Source organism: Panicum virgatum, chromosome 3K (assembly GCF_016808335.1).
Source record: "Panicum virgatum strain AP13 chromosome 3K, P.virgatum_v5, whole genome shotgun sequence".
NCBI classification, from domain to species: domain Eukaryota; kingdom Viridiplantae; phylum Streptophyta; class Magnoliopsida; order Poales; family Poaceae; genus Panicum; species Panicum virgatum.
In genome coordinates, this window is record NC_053138.1 from 16,111,114 (window position 1) to 16,119,690 (window position 8,577).

Sequence of the window (8,577 nt, forward strand, 5' to 3'; positions counted from 1 at the left end):
GATGGTTCACATTATGTAATGCATTTCTTAGTTCTTATTTCTTATCGTTATATTAATTAAATGTGTGTTTTATAGTATTCTAGTCATATGAAAAGCTCCGAGGGCCATGTCCGTGCCCAGTAGAGGGATAAGAGGGTCTGACACCCTAGTGCTTTTTATACACTTCAACGTTCGCCTCTGATCACTCTCGTATTTTCCATTACATACAATAGATGGTATGTTTATACTTCGAAGCTCCATTACGACTAAGTACGATTAAAACTCGACATTATGTACATGTCCAGTGAATGCAAGTTTGGTACGAGACATACATACAAGCAAAATACAACATTAACAATACTAAATGCGAATACATCTTAAACCGATGAACATCATATGTTATAGATCATGGCATGAAATCATCTAGGTCGTCATCCCAGTTGACAGATGGTGGTGCTGCAGGTGGTGTACTATGGCTCGACGAACCTCTTGGCTTTCCCTTTCTCTCTTTTCTGGATCTACGTTCATGTACAGGGGGAGGAACATCATGTGTTGGAGGCCATGGTTTGGGGGGCATGAAGTCATCCATGTCGTCATCCCAGTTAAAACAAATTGGTGGTTGAGGTGCTGAAGCATGACTCGACGAACCTCCGGGCATCTGTTCTTGCGCAGGCCAAATACTATCACCCGAAGATCTTATCCGCCTCCTTCGTCTAGTTTGCGGCATAAGTCCACCACCGAAGATACATACCAATTTACGGAAATTTGGTATCGTTTCGTTAATCAACTCCATGTCCTCTGGGTAATCCTAGCATATAATTAAAAAACAATATTAGTGTTTCATAAATATGGATTCGAAATGACGGACGTGATTACAACTGAATGAGAGTTACCTTAATGTGCATCTCATACACCTCTGGCCGCATCCATATCTTACGAACATTTTATAAGAATCCAATGATCTCATACACCTCTGGCCGCATCCATATCTTACGAACATTTTATAAGAATCCAATGATATTAGGATGATTCGCTAGTTCACATACTCTCATGTATATCTTCCGACGTTCTAGCAGGTGTCTCTTTACATCTTGCGTCGTAATACCTCGAAATAATGTGAAATCTTTAAACTCTACTACTTTGGACAACACTATCTCTATCGTACCATCCGCTAACGGATCCAACTTCTTACTGATAACAAGATGGGTCATGATATCAAGTATTATACTAGATTTTTCTTCGGTCCAAGAAAATCCTCCACAATTGTAGGCAGCCATTGCCTTATGCTGCAATATCAATAAGGTACTTTTATAATTCTATTCTAATTAATAATTAATTTAAAAACAAGTATGTAATAGTACTGAAATTGTAATACTAAACGAGTGTTCTAAAGCACCAAATCTAAATCAGCTAATCCGCTAATTAAATTTAATTGTAATACAATATCAATGGATTCATACGGAAGTTACCGGTAGATCACAAGTACGCAATTCGGCAGAGTTTCGCCGTTTTTCTTCTCCTCACCCCTCTCTTTTTTCCAGAATTTTTTGGCTCAAATGACAAAGGGAATGGCGGCATATGGCGGCCAGGGCTTATATAGGGGGAGGGGACCCTGTCGCCCCCCCAACGGGCGACAGGCCCCTGTCGCCCCAGGGGTGGGCGACAGGCCCCTGTCGCCCGTTGGGGGGCGACAGACCCTTCTTTTTTTTTTCCAGAGATCTCGTTGCGAATTTGAAGAAAAAAAATTACACTTAAGGCCTGTCGCCCTATGGGGGGTGACCGGGGGTATTTTTGAAATATTTCAAAACGGACATATATTTTTGAAATTTTTTTTAAAAAAAAATATAAAAAAGAAAAAAGCGCGGGCTCGCCCGCCTCGCTCCAAACAAGAGCCCAGGGCTCTTCTTTCCTGCTGTCCCAAGCCGGCCCGTCACACGGCATAGATCTTACTTTAATGGTCTAGAGATCTGGCCTTCATTTCGAAATACTAATAGGGTGCACGTGCAGGCACGTGTTTTTCGAAAATCAGGTGAAATAAAATTTATGTATAGAAAATAACATTTATGCATGAGAAGGACGTGTTTTTTCAAAAAAAATCAAATAAAAAACTATAATTAGTATCACACGCATCAAAACAATTCAATAAAAAAACAAAAGTCGAGCTCCAACAACCACAAAAATATAGAAATTGAATTTCTGTAACCTCAAGACTCAACTACCTTCAAAAAAAATTAGTATTCAAAATTAATACTTTAACTGAATTCATGTATGAAGGGCAGTATTTTTATGGTACATTTTTTATAAGATTATTTTCACATATGCTTGTTCATATATGACACTATACTATACAACTATCTAATGACTTGTTCGGTTGGCTGGGCTGGCTGGCTGGCAGCAGTATTCCGCGAGCCACCTGCCCAGCGGATCAGCCATCCAAACAAGAAGTAAATGGCCACATCAGGTCCTGTTTGACTTCCTTCTCAATGGTAGATCTCATCCAAAATGATCTTCAGCCCATGCACCCTTGTCTTCAAAGAATTCACCATGTCGTATGGAAGCAAGCCGGATTAGCAGTCTCACTTTAGTCAATAAAAGAACAACAGTACATATCGTATCAAACACTCACATTTTTGACTTGACACTGGATCCGGAATATTGCTTGGTTCGCAGGTGTTCGTAGATCAATAGCTCTGTAGTTCAAGCAGGGATCTTGACCAACACGAAAAAGTTTTTCTCCAGCCTTCAATCACAGCAACCATGACTTAAAACTTCAATATGAAACTAAGCATCATTGTCGGTACCTTGCAACTGGGGTACCCACTCCTACTATGCCAAGACTCGCGTAGTTATCCGTAACTACGCCCTAAGGAGCTGAGCAGCCGGACCCCTGGGGTCCGACTCCATCTCACCGGACCAACGGTCCCGGACCCGCTTCCCGCTCGGGGACGGGTCCGGTGTCACCATGTGTCCTAGAGGTAGAAATGCTCAGTACCTGTGGCCGCGGACCCGGACCCCCGCAGGTGGGTCCGGGACCTCCACGTGCCATCCGGACTCCCGCAGATGGGTCCGGGACCTCCACGTGCCTATCTGGACCCTCGTGAGCTCTCGGCTCAGCTAGCTGATCGGGAGGGGTCCGGAGCCGGCACGTGTCACGCAGACGCGGGCGCGGACGCAAGCCTTCCGCTGGAAGCTCCCTCACCCACCCGCATTAAGTGCGAGTGGTCGAGGCAGGCTCTGCTGCTTCTGGGCACGGGGCAGCTTTTGTCAGTCCACACTGTGGATCGCCAGTTACCGAGGCGGCTCGTCAGTTACCAAGACAAGCATTAAAGACTCAGCGCCGTGTGCATGGGCGACGAGTCATGATGACCAGCTACTGACTGGAGCAACAGTGCACGCTGCTACAGTGGACTGAGTCAGTAGTTCGGCGCTTCATCATGACCTCGACGCGCGGCTGCAGAGGCTAGACTCTACTCTGACATGACAGCTCAAGACCATCCCTGGTCAGAAGCTACGCACAGAAGCCGACGACAAGATCTCCGAATCTGAGGCATTGAAGGCCAAAGTGTAGTTTATAATACATCGCCGGGTCCACATGTCGGGGCCCCGCTCAGTGTACGTGCTCCCCTTAGACATATAAAAGGGAGAGCACGCCCTCCTTCTAAAGGAGAGATCTCGGAGGCGGGACAGGCTCTCCAGACACACACAAGCTCTCGCGAACTCTCTCGAGGCAAGGCAATACAACACACAGTGGACGTAGGGTATTACGCTCCAGCGGCCCGAACCACTCTAATCCCGTTGTGTTCATCGTGTTCTTGAGCGAGATCGAACTAGGACTAGCTAACCCCCTGAGTACACACCCTCTGGGCTTAGGCGGGTGCTTTCCATCACCCGGCTGTGGTTTGCAGCACCACGACATTTGGCGCGCCAGATAGGGGCGTAGCTGGCTTCGGTTCATCTCTTGCCCATCTCCATGGCTCGGGTGGTTGAGCACTCCCACCACGACGACGACGTGGAGATGACGGAGGGTGTGGCGTCATCCGCACCACACGTCTCTCGCATTCCTGCGCAAGGGGCAACCGTGCCCATGGAGCAGCCACCGTCGGCGGCGGCGCGCGCTGCTCGCCGGCAAGAGTCAGGGCGCCCATCAAGGGCCCCCTCACAAGCTGCGAGCGGCGGAGAGACAAATCCTAGCTCGCAGCATACCTCACTCATGTGAGGAAGCCCGCTCCGGCGGAAAGCCGACTTCGGTCGCACCAAGCCCGCTCCGGCGGAAAGCCGACTCCGGTCGCACCATGCCCGCTCCGGCGGAAAGCCGACTCCGGTCGCACCGCCGACTCTACATCTCTGTAAGTCCTACCCTTAGAGGCCCAGCAGGGAATAAAGGCTTTTCCTTTGTAACTAGGTAGTACTTCCGTGTGGTCCAGTCCGGTGAGCCTCCCCCATGGAGGGGTCCGGACCTCTGCGAACCAGGTTCAGGGAAGCGTATTCACCCTCCGGGGAGGTCCGGAGCCGTGTAGCCGCTTAGCCTGGTTCCGTACCCTAAGCCTGCATGCTCTACCTCCTTAGGGCGAGTACCGTAGTACCTAAGACTGGGGGCTCGGAGGTCCGGACAGCTCCGGCCTCATAAACTCGTGTTCTGGCTTACATCGCACATCTCATGTACATCTAGTTATAAAGAAAAAGTTTATTCTCAGTTTGCCTTTAAGGATGTTACATTCCAATTTCAATCTACGCATTCTGTTTGCGCTAACCCCCACGTGGCTTTCTTACTCTTGTGCGGTGATTGTGGTCCGAATTGAGTTGGCTAGTTAGTGACTTAGCTCGAGACCCCTCATGGAAGAGAGGGGTTCGGACCCCTGGGAACCTGCAGGTCCAGGGAAGCGCACTCATTCTCCGGGGAGGTCCGGAGCCGTGTAGCCGCTTAGCCTGGTTCCGTACCCTAAGCCTGCACGCACCACCTCCTGTGAATGAGTGCCGTAGTACCTAGGACTGGGAACCTGGAGGTCCGGACTTTCTCTTAACCTAAAGGCCGGCCCGTTGAGATCCGTTCACTGAACCTAGCTGTCTATCTCAAAGGATTACAGCCAACAGGATTTGGGACCCGTGGGCACGCTACTAAGCATCTACCTTGAGTCATATGCAGGTCCAAACGTGATGATGCAGCAGGTGACCCAAAGGATGGACGACGCAGGACAAGACCCTTGCGGCGCGCACCGCTGGGCGCCAGAAGCAGCGAAGTTGCTCACAGTAGTGGCCCCACCTGCGGGTTCGTTGCCTCTCCCGAGGCAGGCCCGGGGGCCTCTGTCGGTACCCTGCAACTGGGGTACCCACTCCTACTGTGCCAAGACTCGTGTAGTTATCCGTAACTACGCCCTAAGGAGCTGAGCAGCCGGACCCCTGGGGTCCGACTCCATCTCACCGGACCAACGGTCCCGGACCCGCTTCCCGCTCGGGGACGGGTCCAGTGTCACCACGTGTCCTAGAGGTGGAAATGCTTAGTACCTGTGGCCGCGGACCCGGACCCCCGCAGGTGGGTCCGGGACCTCCACGTGCCATCCGGACTCCCGCAAATGGGTCCGGGACCTCCACGTGCCTATCTAGACCCCCGTGAGCTCTCGGCTCAACTAGCTGATCGGGAGGGGTCCGGAGCCGGCACGTGTCACGCAGACGCGGGCGCGGGCGCAAGCCTTCCGCTGAAAGCTCCCTCACCCACCCGCATTAAGTGCGAGTGGTCGAGACAGGCTCTGCTGCTTCTGGGCACGGGGCAGCTTTTGTCAGTCCACACTGTGGATCGCTAGTTACCGAGGCGGCTCGTCAGTTACCAAGACAAGCATTAAAGACTCAGCGCCGTGCGCATGGGCAACGAGTCATGATGACCAGCTACTGACTGGAGCAACAGTGCACGCTGCTACAGTGGTCTGAGTCAGTAGTTCGGCGCTTCATCATGACCTCGACACGCGGCTGCAGAGGCTAGACTCTACTCTGACATGACAGCTCAAGACCATCCCTGGTCAGAAGCTACGCACAGAAGCCGACGATAAGATCTCCGGATCTGAGGCATTGAAGGCCAAAGTGTAATTTATAATACATCGCCGGGTCCACATGTCGGGGCCCCGCTCAGTGTACGTGCTCCCTTTAGACATATAAAAGGGAGAGCATGCCCTCCTAAAGGAGAGATCTCGGAGGCGGGACAGGCTCTCCAGACACACACAAGCTCTCGCGAACTCTCTCGAGGCAAGGCAATACAACACACAGTGGACGTAGGGTATTACGCTCCGACGGCCCGAACCACTCTAATCCCGCTGTGTTCATCGTGTTCTTGAGCAAGATCGAACTAGTACTAGCTAACCCCCTGAGTACACACCCTCTGGGCTTAGGCGGGTGCTTTCCGCCACCCGGCTGTGGTTTGCAGCACCACGACAATCATAGACTGAAAAATTGAACACAAAATCACATGCTTTCTTAAAACAGAATACAAGTAAATCACATACCTGTTCAGCCTTCTCAAACTCCGCCTCACTCCGAGCCGCATCTTCAAGGTTAATTGGAAGGGTTGGGATAGCCCTATTGATGCAATATATCTTCCTTACTTGAATCTCCACCTGCAAATCACATCTAAAGCGACCGCATAGACAATAAATTCTTTGGTTAAACAGATCAAGGGATTAAAACAAATCAGGCTTGCAGAGTAGTCTGAAGTGTGAATTAGGTGGCATCAGTAAAACTAATTTATCTTGACAACACAAACAACACAGCCATCCCATGTTAATTTGTCTTCCTAGAGTCAAGGTACCAACAATACCAGCATATTAATACACATCAGATCAGTCGGTATGGGTTTGCAGTTTTCTAATGACAGGAATTGCATGTAGGGCTGGAAACGAGCCGAGCCGAGCTGAGCTCGGCTCGGCTCGGTTCGGCTCGCCAAGTGAACGAGCCGAGCTCGGCTCGGCTCGGCTCGCTATTTTTGCGAGCCAAAAAATCAGGCTCGGCTCGGCTCGGTGGAGGCTCGCGAGCCGGCTCGAGCCGGCTCGCGAGCCACACTAAACAATGTGAACTAAACTCAAAATAAATTAATTTACTTTTTTTTGAATGATAACAATAATTATGTGACATATATTTTTTATGTACATACAAATTGCTATGTTATGTGTATAAATATTAATTTATACCACTAATGATGAAGAATTAATTCATCAACCATCGTGAAATTATTCTTAAACTGTATTGGGTCGAGCTCGCGAGCCGGCTCGCGAGCCTGAACGAGCCGGCTCGGCTCGGCTCGCTATTTTTGCGAGCCAAAAAATCTGGCTCGGCTCGGCTCGTTTGAGGCTCACGAGCTGCTCTGAGCCGAGCCGAGCCGTTCCGAGCCCGAGCCGAGCTACGAGCCACGAGCTATTTTTCCAGCCCTAATTGCATGAGCGAATTGCAGAGCAGGATACAAGTTGAACGAACCTACTGTGTCGCGGCCTTGAGGGGCTCCTTGGGGAGGGAAAAGACGCCCTCAACGACGACGATGGACTCCTTGCTGAGGGCGGTGGCAAAGCGCTCGTCGGCGGTACGTCGCTGCTGGCGGGCCTCGATCTCGAGCGCAGACTTCTCCTTCTGCAGGCACAGGATCATGGCCATGGCCTCCTCGGCAGTGGACGCTGTGGCGCTGCGCTCCTTCTCGAGCTCCCACTGCAGCTCCACGCGCACCTTCTCGCCACTCTGCGAATTCGCGTCCTCCGTGTCGGCGGCATGGTCCCCTTCCTCCCCTGGTTCCTTCTGTTTCTGGCCCCGTCGTCCTTGGTGGGGCTGGCGAAGGGGAAGCGGGGGGCGCGGGGCGCGTTGACGGAGGCGAGGGCGCGGGGTGGGCAACGCGTGAGGAAGGCGAGGAGGCAGGGGAGGTGCGTGCGTGCGGTGGTGCAGGGGAGGGGAGCGGGAGGCTCGGGAGGGCGAGGATGCGGGCAGCTGCGGCGAGCAGCGCGGCGAGGCAGAGGCGGGCCCAGGCGAGGTCGTGGTCGAGGAAGACCTCCATGAGGGAGCGCGTCGGCTCCATGCCGCGCAGAGGGAGGGAGACGCCGGAGAGAGGGCGTCGCCGGTGGCATCGGGAGGGAAACAGAGGGTGCGCCGCCACCAGGGAAGATCTCGCGGCGGCGGCGGAGGGGAGGAGGAAGGCTGAGGCGTGGGAGGGGAGATTGGATCGGAGAGAGGGCGATGGTGCTATAGAAGGAAGCTCGTGATCAAGGACCGCATGATTACCGCGGCATGGTTAATCACTTATAGTAGGCGCGTGATCAGCGCGATCCTCCTTCCTCCGTAGCAGGCGCCGCGCTCATGGTCCGTCGCACGCGAGCACTGCAATCACGGAACAAATTTTTTCCCGTGGGTAGGGGTACGCCGCGCGGTGAGAAAAAAAGGCCGCGGAAGGCAGACACATCGCGGAAACGTGGTTTTCACCGCTAGGTAGTTTTCTTCGAGCCTGGTTCAACCAAAAACTTTTTAATTAGTAAGCCCTCTGTGAGAGGATGGGGGTAAATTTTTTGGTGGGAGTGACTTTCAATTGTTTTTGTTTCTTATAGTATAGAAGAATCAGATACTAGATTAGATCTGTGT

General features: G+C 51.7%; 1 long non-coding RNA gene across 1 annotated transcript; it reads right to left on the bottom strand.

The window, feature by feature from the left end:
* Window positions 1–2,210: 2,210 nt before the first annotated feature.
* Window positions 2,211–8,327, bottom strand: LOC120697881. Its single transcript, XR_005684606.1, has 3 exons — window positions 7,435–8,327; window positions 6,471–6,594; window positions 2,211–2,719 (listed from the first exon to the last, which is right to left on the bottom strand). It is a non-coding gene; the product is annotated as an uncharacterized LOC120697881 (long non-coding RNA).
* Window positions 8,328–8,577: the final 250 nt, after the last annotated feature.